The sequence below is a fragment of the Equus przewalskii genome, chromosome 11 (assembly GCF_037783145.1).
Source record: "Equus przewalskii isolate Varuska chromosome 11, EquPr2, whole genome shotgun sequence".
NCBI classification, from domain to species: domain Eukaryota; kingdom Metazoa; phylum Chordata; class Mammalia; order Perissodactyla; family Equidae; genus Equus; species Equus przewalskii.
This window is the reverse complement of record NC_091841.1, coordinates 8,037,705-8,057,126: the sequence shown is the minus strand read 5'-3', so window position 1 is coordinate 8,057,126 and position 19,422 is coordinate 8,037,705. Positions and strand designations below refer to the sequence as shown.

At 39.4% G+C, this 19,422-nt stretch overlaps 1 long non-coding RNA gene across 1 annotated transcript in view; it reads left to right on the top strand.

Moving 5' to 3' along the window:
* LOC139074321 (uncharacterized) overlaps positions 1 to 19,422 on the top strand; it is a 298,587-nt gene that overhangs the window by 167,067 nt on the left and 112,098 nt on the right. The window lies entirely within an intron of this gene.

Sequence of the window (19,422 nt, the reverse complement as noted above, 5' to 3'; positions counted from 1 at the left end):
ATAAACAAATAGCATGAATAATTTAGTTGAAGATTTACTGTCAGTCACAGATATCATTCTTTTTTGTTTTTTTAAAGTCACGTAAATATGCTGTTATCAAGGAAACAGGATCTTCAAAATCACAGAGGCACTCTTGGGGTCCTGTTCAGATTTCGTGCAGGAGTTTGCTACATTTGGTAGAAGTTTATATCAGGTCTAGGTCAATTTAAAATGAAATGACACTAGCATTAACAAGTGCATTCTATGAGCAGGGTAGTATCCTAGAGTTTTTGGCATACATTATCTATAAGGCATATAACCTCATTTTATATAGATGAAGAAACTGAGGTTCAGAGAATTTTAAATAATTTGGCCTAGACTAGAGGAGACAAAACAGATTCAATAGCCCTTAGCATTCCCATTTATTCCCCCCTTGGGTTAACAAGGTTTATTTTACTTCAGTGAGTGCCATTGGTGAGTAAAGATAGGATTTCTTTGCTTTAAAAGGAGTGGTAGTCAAATTAGTGAGCAACTAAGTAAGATTTTAGATTTTGTAAATGGAAAGACTTTGGTTTACTGGTAATATTTCCGACAGAGTATTTTTTTTTTAAATTGAGGTCATAATAGTTTTAGCATTGTGAAATTTAGGTTATACATTAATATTTGTCAGTCACCATATACATGTGCTCCTTCACCCTTTGTGCCCACCTCCCAACCCCCTTCCCCTCCAGTAACCACAAAACTGTTCTCTTTGTCTGTGTGTTAGTTTATCTTCCACATATGAATGAAATCATACAGTGTTTGTCTTTCTCTGGCTTGTTTTACTTAACATAACACCCTCAAGGTCCATCCATGTTGTTTTGAATGGGACAACTTTACCCTTTTTATGGCTGAGTAGTATTCCATTGTGTGTGTGTGTGTGTGTGTGTGTGTGTGTGTTTGTTTGTGTATATGTATGTATGTATATATACATACCACATTCTCGTCATCCAATCATCAGTCGATTGGCACTTGGGTTGCTTCCACATCTTGGCTATTGGGAATTATGCTGCAGTGAACATAGGGGTTCACAGGTCTCTTTGAATTGTTGTCTCTTTGAATTGCTGATTTCAAGTTGTTTGGATACATAAGTAGTAGTGGGATAGCTGGATCATACGGTAGTTCTATTTTTAATGTTTGGAGAAATCTCCATATTGTTTTGCATAGTGGCTGCAGGCTGCACCAATTTGCTTTCCTACCAGCAGTGTATGGGGGTTTCCTCTTCTCCACATCCTCTCCAACCTTTTGCTATGTTTTGTCTTTGTGATTATAGCCATTCTAATGGGTGTAAGGTGATATCTTAGTGTAGATTTGAGTTGTGTTTCCTTGATGATTAGTGATGTTGAACATCTTTTCATGTGCCTATTGGCAATCTGTATATCTTCTTTAGAAAAATGTCTGTTCACATCCTCAGCTCATGTTTTAATCAGGTTGTTTGATTTTTTGTTGTTCAGTTGTGTGATTTCTTTATGTATTTTGGAGTTTAACCCCTTGTTGGATATATGACTTGCAAATATTTGCTCCCAGTTGGTGGGTTGTCTTTTCATTTTTTTCCTGGTTTCTTTTGCCTTGCAGAAGCTCTTCAGTCTGATGAAGCCCCAATTGTTTATTTTTTCTTTTGTTTTCCTTGCTTGAGTAGACATGGTATTCGAAAATATCCTTCGAAGATTGATGTCAAAGAGTGTATTGCCTATATTTTCTTCTAGGAGTTTTATGATTTCAGGTCTTAGCTTTAAGTCTTTGATCCCTTTTGAATTAATTTTTGTGTATGGCAAAAGATAATGGTCTACTTTTATTCTTTTGCATGTGACTGTCCAGTTTTCCCAACACCATTTATTGAATCGACTTTCCTTTCTCCATTGTATGTTCTTAGCTCCTTTGTTAAGATTAACTGTCCATAGTTGTGTGGTTGTATTTCTGGGCTTTCAGTTCTGTTCCATTGATCTGTGTGTCTGTTTTTGTACCAGTACCATGCTGTTTTGATTACTATAGCTTTGTAGTATAATTTGAAGTCAGTGATTATGATTCCTCCAGCTTTGTTCTTTTTTCTCAGGGTTGCTTTAGCTATTTGGGGTCTTTTGTTATTCCATATGAATTTTGGGATCCTTTGTTCTATTTCTGTGAAGAATGTCATTGGGATTCTGTTTTGGATTGCATTGAATCTGTAGATTGCTTTAGGTAGTATGGACATTTTAACAATATTGATTCTTCCAATCAATGTACATGAAATATCTTTCTATTTTGTTATGTCATCATTGATTTCTTTCATTCATGTCTTATAGTTTTCATTGTATAGGGCTTTCACCTCCTTGGTTAAATTTATTCCTACATATTTTATTCTTTTGTTGCCATTGTAAATGGTATTGTATTCTCAAGTTCTCTTTCTTAGTTCATTATTAGAGTATAGAAATGCAACTGAGTTTTGTAAGTTGACTTTGTACCCTGCAACTTTGCTGTAGTTTTTATTATTTTTAATAGTTTTCCAATGGATTCTTTAGGGTTTTCTATCTATATATGTAAAATCATGTCATCTGCAAACAGTGAGAGTTTCACTTCTTCATTACCTATTTGGACTTCTTTTATTTCTTTTTCTTGCCTAATTGCTCTGGCCAAAATCTCCAGTACTACATTGAATAAGCATGGGGAGAGTGGGTGCCCTTGTCTTGTTCCTGTTATCAGAGAGACGGCTTTCAGTTTTTCCCCATTGAGTATTCTTTTGGCTGTGCATTTGTCATATATGGCCTTTATTATGTTGAGGTACTTTCCTTCTGTACCCATTTTATTCAGAGTTTTTATTATAAATGGATGTTGGATCCTGTCAAATGCTTTCTCTGCACCTATTGAGATGATCATGTGATTTTTCTTCCTCATTTCATTAATGTGATGTACAATGTTGATTGATTTGGGGATGTTGAACCATCCCTACATCCCAGTATAAATATCACTTGATCATAGTGTATGATCTTTTTAATGTGTTGCTGCATTCAGTTTGCCAATATTTTTTTTGAGGATTTTTGCATCTATGTTCATCAGTGATATTGGCCTGTAATTTTCCTTCTTTGTGTTGTCCTTGTCTTGCTTTGGGATCTGAGTAATGTTGGCCTTGTAGAATGTGTTAGGAAGGGTTCCCTCTTCCTTAGTTTTTCAGGATAGTTTGAGAAAGATAGGTATTAAATCTTTGAATGTTTGGTAGAATTCTCCAGAGAAGCCATCTGGTCCTGGACTTTTATTTTTTGAGAGGTTTTTGATCACTGTTTCAATCTCTTTATTTGTGATGGTGTATTCAGATTCTCTGTTTCTTGTTAGTTCAGTTTTGGGATGTTGCATCAGTCTAGGAATTTATCCATTTCTTCTAGATTGTCCCATTTGTTGGCATATAGTTTTTCATAGTATTCTCTTATAATCCTTTGTATTTCTGAGTTATCTGTTTTGATTTATTGTCTTTCATTTCTATTTATTAGAAACTACTCTCTTTTTTTCTTAGTGAACCTGGTTAAGGGTTTGTCAATTTTGTTTATCTTCTCAAAAAACTAGATGTTTGTTTCATTGATCCTTTCCCCTGTTTCTTTTTTTGCTTCAGTTTCATTTATTTCTTCTCTAATTTTTATTATTTCCCTCCTTATGCTGACTTTGGCCTTTGTTCTTTTTTATAATTCTGTTAGTTGTAGTTTAAGATTGCTTATTTGAGATTTTTCTTGTTTGTTAAGGTGGGCCTGTATTCCTATGAATTTCCCTCTTAGGACCACTTTTGTTGCATCCCATATGAGTTGGTATGGTATATTTTCATTCTCATTTGCCTCTGGATATTTTTTTATTCCTCCTTTAAGTTCTTCAATGATCCATCGTTGTTCAGTAGCATGTTGTTTAGTCTCCACGTTTGTCAGTTTCCCAGCTTTTTTCTTGTAGTTTATTTCTAGTTTCATAGCATTATGGTTGGAAAAGGTACTTGATATGATTTCAATCTTCTTAAATTTATTGAGGCTTGCCTTGTTTCCCAACATATGGTCTTGAGAATGTTCCCCATGTGCACTTGAGAAGAATATATATTCTGTTGTTTTTGGATGGAGTGTTATTATCTATCTATTAAGTCCATCTCATCTAATTTTTCACTTAAATCCACTATTTCCTTGTTGACTTTCTGTCTTGGTGACCTATCCATTGATGTAAGTGGGGTGTTAAGGTCCCTTGCTGTTATTGTATTGCTGTTAATATCTCCTTTTAGGTCCGTAAATGGTTGCTTTAAGTATTTTGGTGCTTCTGAGTTAGGTTCATATGTATTTATAAGTGTCATGTCTTCTTGGTGGAGTGTCCCTTTTATCATTTTATCATATCCCTTCTTTGTCCCTCATTATCTGCTTTGTCTTAAAGTCTACTTTGTATGGCATAAGTATGGCAACACCTGCTTTCTTTTGTTTGTCATTAGCTTGGAATATCGTCTTCCAACCCTTCACTCTGAGTCTGTATTTGTTTTTAGAGCTGAGATGTGTTTCTTGGAGGCAGCATATTGTTGGGTCTTGTTTTTAAATCCATCCTGACACTCTGTGTCTTTTGATTAGAGGATTCAATCCATTTAGATTTAGAGTGATTATTGATATATGAAGGCTTAATGTTTCCATTTTATAGCTTGTTTTCTCGTTCTTCTGCATTTCCCTTATTTCTCGTCCCATATATTTTGGACTACCAGTCCAGTTTGGTAGTACTCTATGATGATTTTCTTAGTGTTCTCTTTTTTATCATTTGTGTCTCTGTTCCGATTATTTGTTTAGTGGTTATCATGAGGTTTCTATAAAATTTTCTGATAGTCTCTTATTTCCTTAGACTAAGCTAATTCCATATTTATCCTCTTCCCCTCCTAAGTTATTATTGTCACAACTTATTCCATCTTGTATATGAGTTTGTGGTTAAAATGACAAGATAATATTTATTTTCGATGATTTCCTTCCCTTTTTCTTTAATTTTATAATTGTTTGCTAACCTGTTCTGATAGAGAGCTGAAATGTTCTGATTTTGTCTACCTATTTATCTCCTTGCTCAAGGCTTCATAAACCTTTTTTTTCAGGTATGAGAGCTTCTTGATCATTTATTGTATAGTGGCATCTTCTGGTGATGAACTCCCTTAGCTTTTGTTTATCTGGGAAAGTTTTTATTTCTCCATCATATCTGAAGGATATTTTTGTTGCATGGAATATTCTTGCCTGAAAGTTTTTGTTTTTCAGAATTTTGAATATATCATTCCACTCTCTCCTAGCCTGTACAATTTCTGCTGAGAAATCTGCTGAAAGCCTAATAGGGGTTCTTTGAAAGTTATTTTCTTCTGCCTGGCTGTCCTTAATAATTTTTCTTCATCATTGACTTTTGCCAGCTTTACTACTTATGCATTGGAGAAGGTCTTTTTACATTGATATTATTTGGAGATCTATTAGCTTCTTTCACTCGTATTTCCAGCTCCTTCCCCAGATTTGGGAAGTCCTCAGCTGTTCTTTCTTTGAACAAGCTTTCTGCTCCATTCTCTTCTTCTCTTTCTGGAATACCTATAATCCTTATGTTGCACTTCATAATTAAGTCAGATTCTTCTTGGAGAATTTCTTCATTTCTTTATAGTCTTAGTTGTCTCTCCTCCTACATCTGAAGGCTTTCTATATTTCTGTCCTCTGGGCTGCAGATTCTCTCCTCCATAATGTCAGCTCTTGTATTCAGGGAGTCTGGATTTTTCTTTATCTCATCTACTGTGTTTTTCATCTCCAACATTTCTGATTGGTTTTTCTTTATAGTTTCAATCTCTTTTGTGGAGAAGTTCCCAATTTCATTGAACTGTCTATGTGTATTTTCTAGTAACTTGTTGAGAGTTTCTTTTTGGTAGCTATTTTGAATTCTTTGTCTTTTAGATTGTAAATTTCTGTGCCTTCAGGATGGATTTCTGGGTGCTTGTCATTTTGCATCAGGTCTGGAGTATTAATATATTTCTTTTCCTACTTGATGGCTTGGATTTGTGCCTCCACATAGTAATATCATCTGGTTGCAACTTCCACCTGCCACCACTGGGTGGGGTTCAAGAGCTGTGTATTCTGAGCCTACAGTGACCCCAGCTCTCTTGCTCCCAGCTGCTGCTTTTGTATAATCTTCACAGGCACTCTGGCCAACCAGCTGAGCTGGAGCACCACGTAACGTAAGGGACACTTTCTTTTGCCTGCATGATCCCAGGGGCATTCTGCCCTGTTCTCCCTATGTGCTGGCTTGATGAAGACACCCCTACTATAGCCTAGCCACGTCTGTGTGGGACTTTCCCATGGGCTATGAGGGAACTTGGAGAGTGAAGGTGTTCCCGCAGTGGGCTGCCCCTCCCCACCTCCTCTCAGAGTCTTGCACAGCCCCACACTCTGTTTTGCTGCCACTGGGGGAGGGAGAGGAGAACCCCTTTCCTCCGTGAGTTCCAGCACCTCCATCTTCAGACCTGTGGCTGCAAGGGTCTCTCAGAGATCTTTTGTGTTGTGTGAATATCCTCTGTTGGTATGAGAAGGTTCTTTTCATTCTATCTTAGTCGGGGAGCAGGGGGAGAGTCTAAGGGAAGAGCTCACTCTGCCATGAAGCTTACATCACTTGTCATTCCCATTTTAATTTCCATGCTTCAGACTGAGTAAGTCCTTCCCTCCTGTCTGCTCATTGTTTTTGTTGCTGCTGCTATCATAGTTTTCTCTTTATAGTGAGTCTCTTTGTAAATATCCTAATGAATCTGCTGACTGGCTGCAAATCTTGGTCTTTCTGCTCTGCTGGCCATTTCAAAGAAATCATCAAATACACATGATGTGCCTACTATGCACAAGCTCTGGACCATAATAGCTAACATGTTTGTGGTGGGCAGTAACGCTGCTCAGCAAACATTTTCATTTCTTCTCCTTTGGGGCTCAAGGAGTATCTTCTAGCTCCTCTTATAGTTGAGTGAGGCCATGTCATTAGTCTTGGTCATTGAGTTGTGAGCTGAAGAGTCATGTGTCACTTCCAGGCCAGGTATTCAATTGCTGGTGTGAGCCCTCCAGAGAATTCTTTCCATTAGACATGATGGCTGGCAACATTTGAGTTGGCATTGCTCTATTAGTCTCAGGCCCTGAGTGACAATGGTGAGGAAAACTACCTTGCCTGTGTTACACAGACATGTAGTGTGATAAAGAAATAAGTCACTGTACTGGTGGAGGTTGATTGTTATGGTAGCTGAACATAACTGGCCTTGATTGATATTGATATTGAGTCTTTATTATATACCAGGTTCAGTCAGTAAATGACTTATGTGCCTTATCTTCACAACAATCATCTGAAGTGATATAATTATCCCCATTTTACACACCAGGAAACTAGGGCTTAGAGGGTTTTAGTAACATGCACAAGGTCGTCCAGATAATCCAAACCTAATCCTGAGTCCAGCTCCTGGACTTTGACTTACTATGCTATGCTGGGCTCAGATGCTCTTTCTTAATAGTTTAGCCTATTTTAATTCACCAAAGATATTTGGCTTCTTTTCCTCTTCTAACCTTCATCTGAATCTGTACTAGTGGACTCTTCTGGGTAGGACTTGCATTAATACTGGGAAACAGGAACATATCCCTTGTTGCAGGATTATTGTTGTTTGCTAATTTAGGTAGAAGTTTATACCAGGCCTAGGTCAGTTCAGAATGAAATGAAACTAGCACCAACTAGCATGTTCATTCAGCTGGGTATTACCCTAGACTCTATAACAAATTATCTTATAAATCAAAACATTCATTTTGTATAGATGATGAAACTGGGCCTCAGAGAGGTTTAAGTAATTTGGTCTTGGATAAAAGTGACAAACTGAGATTCAAACACAGTGCTGATGTGAAGATCTGTGCTGTATTCATAACACTATGCAGCAGGTTTCATGTGCACAGAGAAAGCTGGTTGTTTCCATCTCATTGTGGAGTGGAGGATTCTAGCTTGTCTTCCACTGAACACCAGACCTACAAGATTCTCTGTGTAACTAAAGGATTCCATGGTCAAGTTAATTTGAGAAGTAAAGCATACTAAGTCACCACTTTTGGTGATTCATGACACACGTTAACGTAGTACAATCTTGGAGAAATTCTTCAGTTAAGAAATCTACTGAACGTTGTATAAGCCAAAGTTTCCCAAACTTAATTGACTACTGAACACCCCCACCAAACTCTGCTATTGATTTAAACATCCTAAAACGTGAATTCATTTTTCTGAGTACTTGTTGAGAGATTCTATTGTAGAAAATTAAATGTAGAATTTGATACTATGTTGGAATCAAACATAAGCATTACTTCCTGGGAAAACAAATGAATATCTCTTATTTCCTTCTTACTGACTTAACACAGAGAGTATTTTGACTTAACTCAAATAGTTCCTGGTCCAGATCAGGATAGTCAGAAAGATAGCACCACGTTGCTTTGATGGCTTTTGCTTAATTACTAACATGGGGGCATATGTTGTTTTTGCTTTTTCCTTTCTTACTATCTTAACAGAATTCTTCTGTCCTATGGTTCTTGGTTCATGTATGGATTATGTGACCAATTTAGACCAATGAGAATCCTCCTTGGGGCTTTTCCACCAGTGCTATTGGAGAAGATGTTCTCTTTTCCTCTCATATTGCTAAGACCTAGAATGTGAGTCTTGCACTGCCAGTGATTATAATGTTTATATACATGACTAGAGCCTCAGAATTGATCCCTGATGGCAATGCTTGAGTCCATGGGTCCTGCTGTGTCTGAAGCCACAAGTTTTATCCCCAGATCTTTTGGTTTTGTAAGCAAATTCTCCCTTCTTCATCCCTTCTTCCTTTCCTTCCATTCTCCCTTCCTACATTCCTTTCTTCCTTCCTTCCTTCTTCTCTCCCTTTCTCTCTCTTTCTTCCTTGCTAGTAATTTAAGATTGCTGCTGCTACTATGAATTGACAGAGTGCTGTGGATAAATCTACCTTCAACAAACTCAGGTAAACTGGTGGGATTTTCCCCCAAAGCTTTGGACATTACTGAACTACTAAATAATAGAGAATGTCCAAGTAAGTGCAACAAAGACTAGGAACCCTCTCTCAGTGCTAACAGAACTGGGGAGTTTCAGAATATATCATAATTTTTCACTGCTGTAATCCTAGCAGCTAAAATCCTAGCAGCTGTAAATCCTGGCTATGATGAAAGGTGTTCAAGGAATATTTTTTGACTGATTTAATTAACACAAATAGCTTTATTTTTCAAGAAAGATAAATCCCTTCTCTTTCTTTAAGTACTGATCTCTAACAGGGTACCAGAGACTTAGAATTATGAAATAACTCTATTTTCTAATTGAGTAGACATGTAGACACAAATATAAAACATATTAAAAAATAAATCTCTAGGAGTGGTTTGTTCTGAACGATTAAAAGATGCTACTTGAGTCAATCCTTTAGAGTGTACTGGCAGGTTAATTTAAGTAATAACTAATGTTTATTAAGTACTCAACTGTGTTCAGTAATCTGTGCTAAATGTTTAAATGTATTATCTCATTTAATTCCGATGAGGCATACTACTGTTTCTCCCATTTTACACGTGAGGAAATTAAGGCTTAGAGAAGTTAAGTAATTTGCCCAAGATCATACAGCTGGTAAAGTGGGAGAGGTAGAATTCAGCCTCAGGATTGTCTTCCTCTAGAACTAATGTCTTTACCCCTGTATTATGCCATAAGGACACATTACTCTTTACTTTGGTCTCATGTATGGATGAGATGATGAAGGCCAGGAAGTGAGTCTATCCCCAATTACTGGACTAGTAGACTTTATAGCTGTTGGGTTTTAAGTCTCTTGAAATTCAATGTTATTCTTGTAATTGTCAACACCAGCGCTCATTTAGAATTCTCACTCAGGTAGTCCATCGGGTGTTGGTATAACTCGTGAATGTGAGCAATTCCTGTGAAACTATCATTGTCATTTGATGTTCCTGATTGTAAGCTTGTAGATGGTGACAGCAAAAGTAGGGTGCTTTACTTTGAGAGTAGGCTATCAGGCATACATTTGAAAGTAAATGAGTTCCCCCAAAACTCCAACGTCAGCTGAGCTGTGTGAGTGAGCAATCTCCCCCCCACCCTTTTTTTCTGTTCTTACTTTATTCAGTGGTCTTTGGCTCTTAAGACAGTTAGTGAATCATCTGGAGATATAAAACATGTGATGTTTGGAAAATTGAGAAGAAGTAAAGATTCTTCTCTTATGCCATGATCTAACCTTTTTTGGTATCTGGCTGGGACATGACACAATCTTCCCCCTATTTGCATTAGCCAATGCCACAAAGATTCTGGCCTGATTAGGGACATCCATTAGCCTCAGAGATCACTACCCTTTCCCTCTTTTCAACTACATTTAATGAACAAGTATATCTTGTTTGCGTGACGTTTAATTTTATACAATGTTAATTTAAGAAATGGATTAGTACAGTGGATATATTAATGGCTATGTCTCTTCAATCTATTACTGAGCTGTCAGTTTATCCCTGAGAAACTATTACTGGGCCAGGACCATGGCTCAATAAGAGTAATTTTGCATTGCTGACGGCTGTGCCCTTGTTTTGTCAAGGCTATATTACAGACATTCTTTATTTTCTAGAAGTCCACATTGTATTGTTTTGGGTATGCAGCTGATTCAGCCTAGATCAGCCCCTAATCTTCCTACACAGGTGTCTTTATCGTGATAATTTTCATTGTTTAGTTATCCTTTGGATGGAAGACATTTGTTCTGTTTTCTTTCTTAGACCTCAGTTTCAGTGGATTGAATAATGACATGTCTCGGTTCATGGTACATGATTCTTATTGCTCTTTGCAAGACTGTTGCTGTTTATTTTTTTCTTTCTTCATTTTTATCTCTATTTTATACCTACTCCCATCTCCCTCTCTTCACTATAGCAATCATTCTAATTGTTTAATTCCTACTTCTTTGCTGTGCATATTTCTTCCAAAATGTGCATTGCTATTTTACGTGAATGAACTTTTAAATTATATCGTGTGTCAAATATTTCAGCTTCTTACTCCTTTTTCAATCAATATTGTGCTTTTAAGATATACTCATGTTGCCATGTAGTCATCTAATCTTTTGCCTCTAACTGCTCTCTTTTGTCTTCCTAAGGCCTTGAAAGGGACCATCAGTGTCTGGCACTCTGACCCACTCAGGTCGTTCACCCTGTTCGTCTTTGCTCGACATCAGAGTGAAGCCATGCTGTGATAATCCCAGAGGAGCTCCTCTGCGTTTATGTGGGGCCCTGATCTCATGATAGGAAGCATGGACACTTTAAAAATTGTTTATCAGTTCCTGAAGGCACAATGATTTTTCTTGCCAGGAGGTAACAGCAAAATCCTACACTGTCATAGAGGCAATGGAAAAAATACTTATTCTGAGGGCAAGCCTCAGTTTCTTCATTAGTAATACAGAGGTGATAATAGTACTTACATCATGAAGTTGCTGAGGTTAATATGAGATAATTTATGCAATCTGTTTAGTCCTGTGCCCGACACGTTGATAAATGGCTTGCAATTAATATTCTAAATCCAGCGTTCCATTCCCATTACAATGTGCTGCCTTATGGCAAGAGGATTTGCTCTTTTATTAGTGTGGACATTATATGGATTATCTGAAAAATGTGAGAGAAACTAGGGATGGGGACCGATGCTTTGCATCATGCTATTTAATTGTGAGCGGACACACTCATGCTTCATGTGCAACAAACTGTGAAAGCTGAGAGTATGAGCACAGTTCATCGTTGTAATCAAATACAACTTACAACAAAGTTCGTATCTCCCAATCAATATTCATAATTGTTATTGTGTTGCATGGGCATTATGCACAAATGGTAAATGGTGGCTATACACACATCTACTAAGTGTTATTACTCTTACCAGCAGACCATGTTTTAATTTTCCAGTTGTTCTTCCTATTTCGTTTGGTATTTTTAGTGTCACTAACCTTCTTCCTCATGAGGGAAAGATGTACAGGGCAAAGGGGAACCTGACTCCCGCCATGAGGTGAAAGGCACAGAGGACATTCTAAAAGGAGGATGATGAATGGCCATGCTTGAGGCACTGTGTTATGGTGCAGGGACCTGGCAGTGAGAGAAACCAATGAGTCTCTATTCTCTTTTCTCAGTGAAGAAGGCCTTCAGGAACTTCACTAGGGGGCTCTCAATCATGCCTTTCTCAGGAGAGCAGGAGCTTGGGGTTGGGAGGTAGTGGCTGCAAAAAGGATGTAGAAACTGTGCATTCTGGGGCTTGTCCTTAGAAACCCCAAACAACTGAGGCAAGTTCGTGTGACAGCCTTTATCTGTTTGGCTTGACATTCCCTTAACTCAGGGGTTTGCAAGAATGGTCCGCAGGCTAAATCCATCCCACTGCCTGTTTCTGTAAATAAAATTTTATGGGAACACAGCCACCACACCTACTTGTTTTCCTATTGCCTCTGGCTGCTTTCATGCCATAAAAACAGAGCTCAGTAGTCAGGACAGAGACCTTAGTAGTGGGAAAAGTCTAAAATATTTACTCTCTGGACTTTTACAGAAAAAATTTGCTGACAGCTGCTCTAACTCAATGTAACACTTTCCTTTTCACAGATAAATATTAGGGGGCAGCACAGGACAGTGGTGGTGAGCATGCACTTTGAAGTCAGACAGAGCAATGGCTGCAACTTTCTGTATGACTTAGGTCCCTATTTTCTCTTTTGTAAAGGAGTAAAAAATATGCTACCTCATAATGTTCTTGTGAAGAATCAATATGATAACGCATGCAAGGTGCTTGGTGGTGCCTGGAATTTAGTAAGCATTCAACGCATATTAGCTTCTTGTAAAAGTCAAAAGGTTGATATACAACTGAACATGAGAAGTAGAACACTGTGGGTAAGATGTAAAATCACTCTGGCTGTTTGTCTGTGTGATGGGAAAGCATCTTATGATTGATTGTAAGGGAATGGTTGAAGGGTGGCCTGGGTTGTTGGAGGTGAATTATGCCCAAACATTTCCCAGGGTCTAGCCTCGTCACTTTAAGTGCATAAAGTGCAAATGGAGGCTCTCCACCATCAATCTTGGTGTCTGCTCACACATGCAGGGAGCTGAGGAGGACATAAGGGCTTCTTTCAGTTAACGGGGGGTGTCTTCTGTCCTCCTGCATCAGTGGGGCTCAGGTCAGATCAGATGCCCAGGAGTGACAGCCTATTACCAAGTGCAATGACCATTCACTCAGGGAACCAGAAGGGGTGTGAACTGATGGTTCATTTCAAATTAATGGGCATTCAGGGTCTTTCCCCATAGGTGCTGGAAGTCTAATTTGGGAAGCATTTCACAAGATAGAGAATGCCAAGTTAAAACTCCAAATTAGAAAATCTCATTACCATTGAGTGGCAATGAGATCATTTTCTGCCAGTCTTGCTCTAAGAGCCATGCTCTCTGTGCAGCTGCCATTGAGCGTGATAAGACCAGATTGGTTAGCTCCAATGTAAGGATTTAACTATTTCCTTCCATCACACTTTGATTCTGTTGATATAATACGATGCTGCTATTATTGTATGAAGTATTATTTTTTACATACTGTTGTTTGCCCTTTATGACTTACTCATGTATCTGGCATTTACAACAGGCTCTTAAAAGTAAGCCGCTGATCTTAGCTGATGGTGATGATGAACAAAATTTTGTGAGCGTGAATTCTTCTAAACATTGGGTTAAGCATAATATCCTCATTTGGATCTAGCGTATAGTCTGGCATATATTAAGTGCTCAATAATTATTTGTTGAACAAAGTTTGATGATAAAACAATAAATATCTATAGTTCCCATGTTTATGGATTTCAAGGTGTGAGTGGCAAAGTTAGACATTAAGCCTATTATATATGATGATCAACTCTGTGAGGTAAGTATTTACAGATGAATAAGTTGATGCTCAGAGAGGTTAAGTGACCTGCTTAATGTCATACACTAGTACATGGCAAAGCCAGGATTTGATCCTAGGTCCAACCCTGCTCTCTGCATCTTTAAACTCTCTTGCACTACATAGATAAGTATTTTCTCAGATATAACAGGTTTCTGGTGAGCTAGCAACTTGAAGAATATGATAAGCACACCTCCAGATAGGAATAACCTTTGTTTGGGGCACTAGGTTGCAAAGAGTACTGCTTATCTGGGGTGATTGATCTGGGCATCAGAATATTTTCCAGTAAGAGTGGTTGGGTCCACAGGGCTCAGGAGTCCTCACCTATATATTTAGAGCAGTGTTTCTCAGTGTGGACTCAGGCCACTTGCGTCAGAGTCACCTGGAATGCTTGATAAAAATGCAGCTCTCTGGGCTCATTCCAGAACTGCCAAATCTGAATTTTTACATAGCCCTCCAAGAAATTTTTATGCACGTATAAGTTTGAGAACCACTATTTAAAAGGATGGGCCAGTCAGGGTTCAGTAAAGACAACAGCAGCCATCTTAGGTATTTTGAATAGGAAACCATTTAATAAAGGAGATTAGAAGGTTACACCACCGTTGAAAGGCTAGAGAGCAAAGGTCAGCATGGCCACTCCAGGCTTTCAGGAATCCTAAAGGGTAAAGGTTTCAGGTAGTTTGCTACTTATCTTGGCTGGCTGTCACTCCCAGGTGGGTAAGCCTCAGGAAGACCGCTGAAAGCCTCGAGCAAAACCCATGCCTGGCAAATGCCAACCCCCACATGGCTGCCTACATATACTGTCAGAGAGTACTGGCTCCACCTTCTCCTCTCCTTTCTGGGTCTCACATGAGGGTCTCTCTTGGCCACATCTCACTGGAACTCTGCTGGCAGAGGGATTCTGAGTGATATAGTTCCACGCTTTCAGCCCCTTTTGATACAGGGAAGGGGATGGTATGGAGAATTAGCAAGTAATATCTGGCATTAGGGGTATTTAAACTCAGGGCTCTATTAAATAAGACTGAAGAATTAGTTGAGAACTGAGTCTATGAAAAAAGTCTACAGGTGGTCTGTTAAGAGGTAATTTGCAAAAAGAGATCCTAGCAATATACCGAAAACGAAACAAAACGAACATTACACCAGTAGAAGAAGAGCCTGGTTCTGGTATGCTACCTCTCCACCACTTGGGGCAATGAAGTACCTCATTTGCTTCTGGTCCAGATGCTCTTCTTTCCTCTTCTTTGGGCATCCTGGCTGTGTCTCCATCTATCCCCATCTATTTCCTCTTCTAATCTATACTGATTCTACTCCCCTCACTTCTAGCTGATTCAGTTGGGGTGGACATCTGACTGAAGCTGGGGCAAGTATGCTGTCTTTCCTGGAAATCTGAAAGCAAAAGATAGAGGTCGATGCAAGCAGACAGAATTGGGCCTGCTCTTCATGTCATTTAGAATTGTGACCTGAAGACCTGGCAACCGTTACCTGGAGTCAAAGGGAAGCAGCAAGTAAAAGACATCATCAGTTGTAAGTCTGCCACTCAGAAAGACAAAATCTGCTGCTTATACTATGGCATGATGCCTTTTCATCATTTAGAATTTTTATTTTACAAGGGTTGAAAGAGCTCTTTTAGACCTTTTTTTTTCTGTGAGGAAGATTGGCCCTGAGCTAACATCTCTTGCCAACCTTCCTCTTTTGGCTTGAGGAAGATTGGTCCTGAGCTAACATCTGTGCCAGTCTTCCTCTATTTTGTATATGGGATGCCACCATAGCATGGCTTGAAAAGCAGTGTGTAGGTCAGTGCCTGGCATCCAAACCCGGAGTGGAGCACACATGAGCCTAACCACTATGCCAGCGGGCTAGCCCCTCTTTTAGACTTTTTAATTATAGTTTTTTTCTCTTATATGTTATGCTTTTGAATTTTCCTGTTTCTCATTGCCAGGAAAATACAAGCAAAATAAACCGTTAAGGTGTTCTTAAAATTTCATCTTCAGAGTCCAACTCTTGGGAATCACTTTTTCTATCCTGTATTATTTCCTGTGCCATTGAGAGCATTGGTAATGGAGCATTTCTTTAAAAAATGTCCTTCCCTGGACTCTGGAATTTTCCTCTGATGTAGTGATACCATTCTCAAGCCTGGGTGCTCTGCTTTTCTACCTGAGGAACTCATGGCCCCAACTGCATCGTATGTCACTGGAAGTTAAGCTATTTGTGGGATATAGAGATGTTAAATCTGGGAAAATGTGAATTCTGGAATCCATGAAATATGGTTTGTCTTTGAGAGGAAGGTGTGCTTCAGAGGGTGGGAGGACCAAAGGTCCAGGGCTTGGCAGACGTGATAACACAGAGGCTGCAGAAGGAGAGACTGGACACGTCCCGGTTCTGGGGAGGACTGCCTGTACTCGCCCCCATTGTGATCTGTAGGATTGCACTGCAACCTTAAAATAACTTTCTCTTTATTTAAGCTTTTTTCTCTTTTTTTTTAAAAAAAGGTGGGCTTCTTTTTCTCTTATAATTACACAATCCATGACTAAGATATCCTGGAGAAATTCATGCCTACTGGGGATTATGAACATGTAGACAAGGACATTACAACAGTGTATGGTTTGTGCTCTGAAGAAGATTATGTACAAGTCCTGTGGGATCCCACAGGGTGAGTGCACCCGTGTTCACCTTCCCGTCATTTCTGAGCTGGGGACCAGCCTCATTTAAGTATTTTACAAATCATGCTCATTAAGACACAGGGTGTTGCAGAAGTGAACTGATGATGTTCCACCGCAGAATTCTAAACAGCTGTCAACTAAGGCATATACAGGTCAGTCATTGCTGTTCTGGGAACTGAGCCCAGGCTTCTGTTTAGTGATTGTGTTGTCGCTTTTCAAGGTCCTACATTTTTCTGGCCACAGTCAGTCCCTCTGTACTGTTTCCCTCTCCTCCTTGAGCTGTACCCTGTTAAGATCTTTCTTCACTATGTTAGGCAAAGATGTGCACTTTCCACTCTCCTGTCTTTATTGCTGCCTTCCATCTATTTGTTCTCTATGCAGTTCAAAATCAACCCTTAAGGCCCAATTCATTCCTTACTCTTTCAAGAAGCCTTCCCTGAGTATACCAGTCCAACCCACACCTTCCTTCTCTTAACGATTCTTTTTTGTTTTTGAGGAAGATTAGCCCTGAGCTAACATCTGCTGCCAATCCTCCTCTTTTTGCTGAGGAAGACTGGCCCTGAGCTAACAACCATGCCCATCTTCCTCTACTTTATATGTGGGATGCCTACCACAGCATGGCGTGCCAAGTGGTGCCATGTCCGCACCCGGGATCCCAACCGGCAAACCCCGGGCTGCAGAGAAGCGGAATGTGCGAACTTAACCAATACGCCACCGGGCCAGCTCCTTAACAATTCTTATATCAAATCCATAATAATTGCCTTAATGTAGTTGGTGTTATTTCTCCTGTGTAGGCTTGTCCATTCTTGCAGGGTGGGGACCATATCTTAATACTTTTGTTCAGCAAAGATATACTGAGTTATATGTTCAAGTGCCAGACACTGAGCTCAGTGATTTGGTGGCATAAAAGCAGTCTAATAGGTGAGAGAAGATACTTTATAAAAACACATCCATGTAAAACAATGGGGGAAAATGGAAAAGGTATTAAGAAAAACAGAGGTCAAGATTGGTGGGGGTTTAAAAGAGGAAGAGCTGACTTCCAGTTGGGAACATCAGAGGAAGCTTCCCTGACGCCATGGCCATTGTCCTGGGCCTTGAAAGACGGTTAGGACATGGGCATACAGATAAGGGGGTGGAGGTCAGAATCCCACTGCACCTCACAGCCAGTAAAAAACAAACAAGCCTTATTTACAGAATTAAAGTATAGACAGCAGGCAGTATACCCAACCCAGAGCTTGGCTCTTAGATGCTCTGGGCGTACCTGAGTGTGGCTGATTGCTACAGTTTCTGCAAGTATTGCCTCCAGTGCTGAGGAATCTGCTGTCCTTGGAATGCCAGCTTAGCTGCAACAGACGAGTTTGCATCAAAACTGGGCTGTTTCTTCTGTTGCCCTCTGTCATCAGCTCCACAGAGCCATTATGTTGTTCAAGAAACATTACAGCAAAAAGGCTGCCTAGACGGAAACTAAATTGATTTTCTGATTCCACCCTTAACCCTCTTTTTTTGTGGTCTCTAAAGGGAGCCCAGGGTTTTTAAAGCACTCTGTGTGACACGCTGCCAAGTCAGATAGAAGATGGAATAATTGTGGACTTAGCCTTCACCCCAGATCACAGCAATGTCAATGAAATACGGTCAAACAACAACAGTTGCCTGATTATAAATGAGCTTAAGAAACAGACAAGTGGCTTTAAATTCTAAAGGGGAAGTGCCTTCTTGAATACATCCACTGTGCTTTTGCTCTGCTTGTTTTCTTGGTTTTCAAAACAATACTTCAAGATAGGTACGGCTTTCTCCATTTCACAGGTAGGAAAAGTGAGGTTAAGGGACTTATAGCAGTTTGCTCAAGGTTATAAAGTGAGTCTGTGATCAAGTCAGGATTCAAACCCAAATCTGCCTGACTTCAAAGGCTGCTCTTTCCACTTTGCTATTCTACTTTCTATTAGCCCTGCTCCTTCTCCCATTGCAAGAGACGTGTGCCCATGATTGAATTTCACCATGGTCTTGAGATGCTAGGGAAGAGGGTATGTGACAAGCTAAATAACTGTACACAGTGGAGTTTAGCACTGAGTGATGACAAATCACACAGATTTGGAGGGCAGGATCCAAAGATGCTTGATTGGGCTTAATTAAATTTAGACTGTGGGCAAGAGAAATAAATTCCATACAAGAAAGTGATAGACTACCTCTTGTCTTTATTTATTTATTTTTTTCCGAGACCAATGGTACTGCCAGTTTTCAGAGACACTAGAGCCATGGCCCCACAAAGAATGAGAATGGCTAAAAAAATTTTATGAGTTGAAAAAACCTTTGGGTGGACTTTCTAATCAGGTTGACTCAGTTTAAATCCAAACTTTTCCAGTTACTATGAGTATATGTGTGTTAGTCAGGGTTCTCCAGAGAAACAGAACCAATAGGATGTATGCATAGACATACATACATGAGAGAAAGAGAGTGAGAGAAAGAGATTTTAAGAAATTGGCTTATGTGATTGTGGGGCCTGAAAGTCTGAATTCTCCACGGCAGGCTGGAGACCCAGGAAAGACTTGATGTTGCAGCTCAAATCTGAAGGCAGTCTGGAGGCACAATCCTTCTTCCTCGGGGGATCTCAGTCTTTTTTCTCTTAATGTCTTCAACTGATTACATGAGACCCACCCACGTTGTGATGAGAAATCTGTTTTACTCAAAGGCTACTGATTTGGATGTTAATTTTGTCTAAAAAAGACCTTCAAAGCAACATCTAGACTGATGTTTGACTGAACATCTGGGCACCATAGCCTAGCCAAGTTGACGCATAAGGTTAAGAACCATCACACTATGTAAAAAATTCACAAGTAATTTAACCACC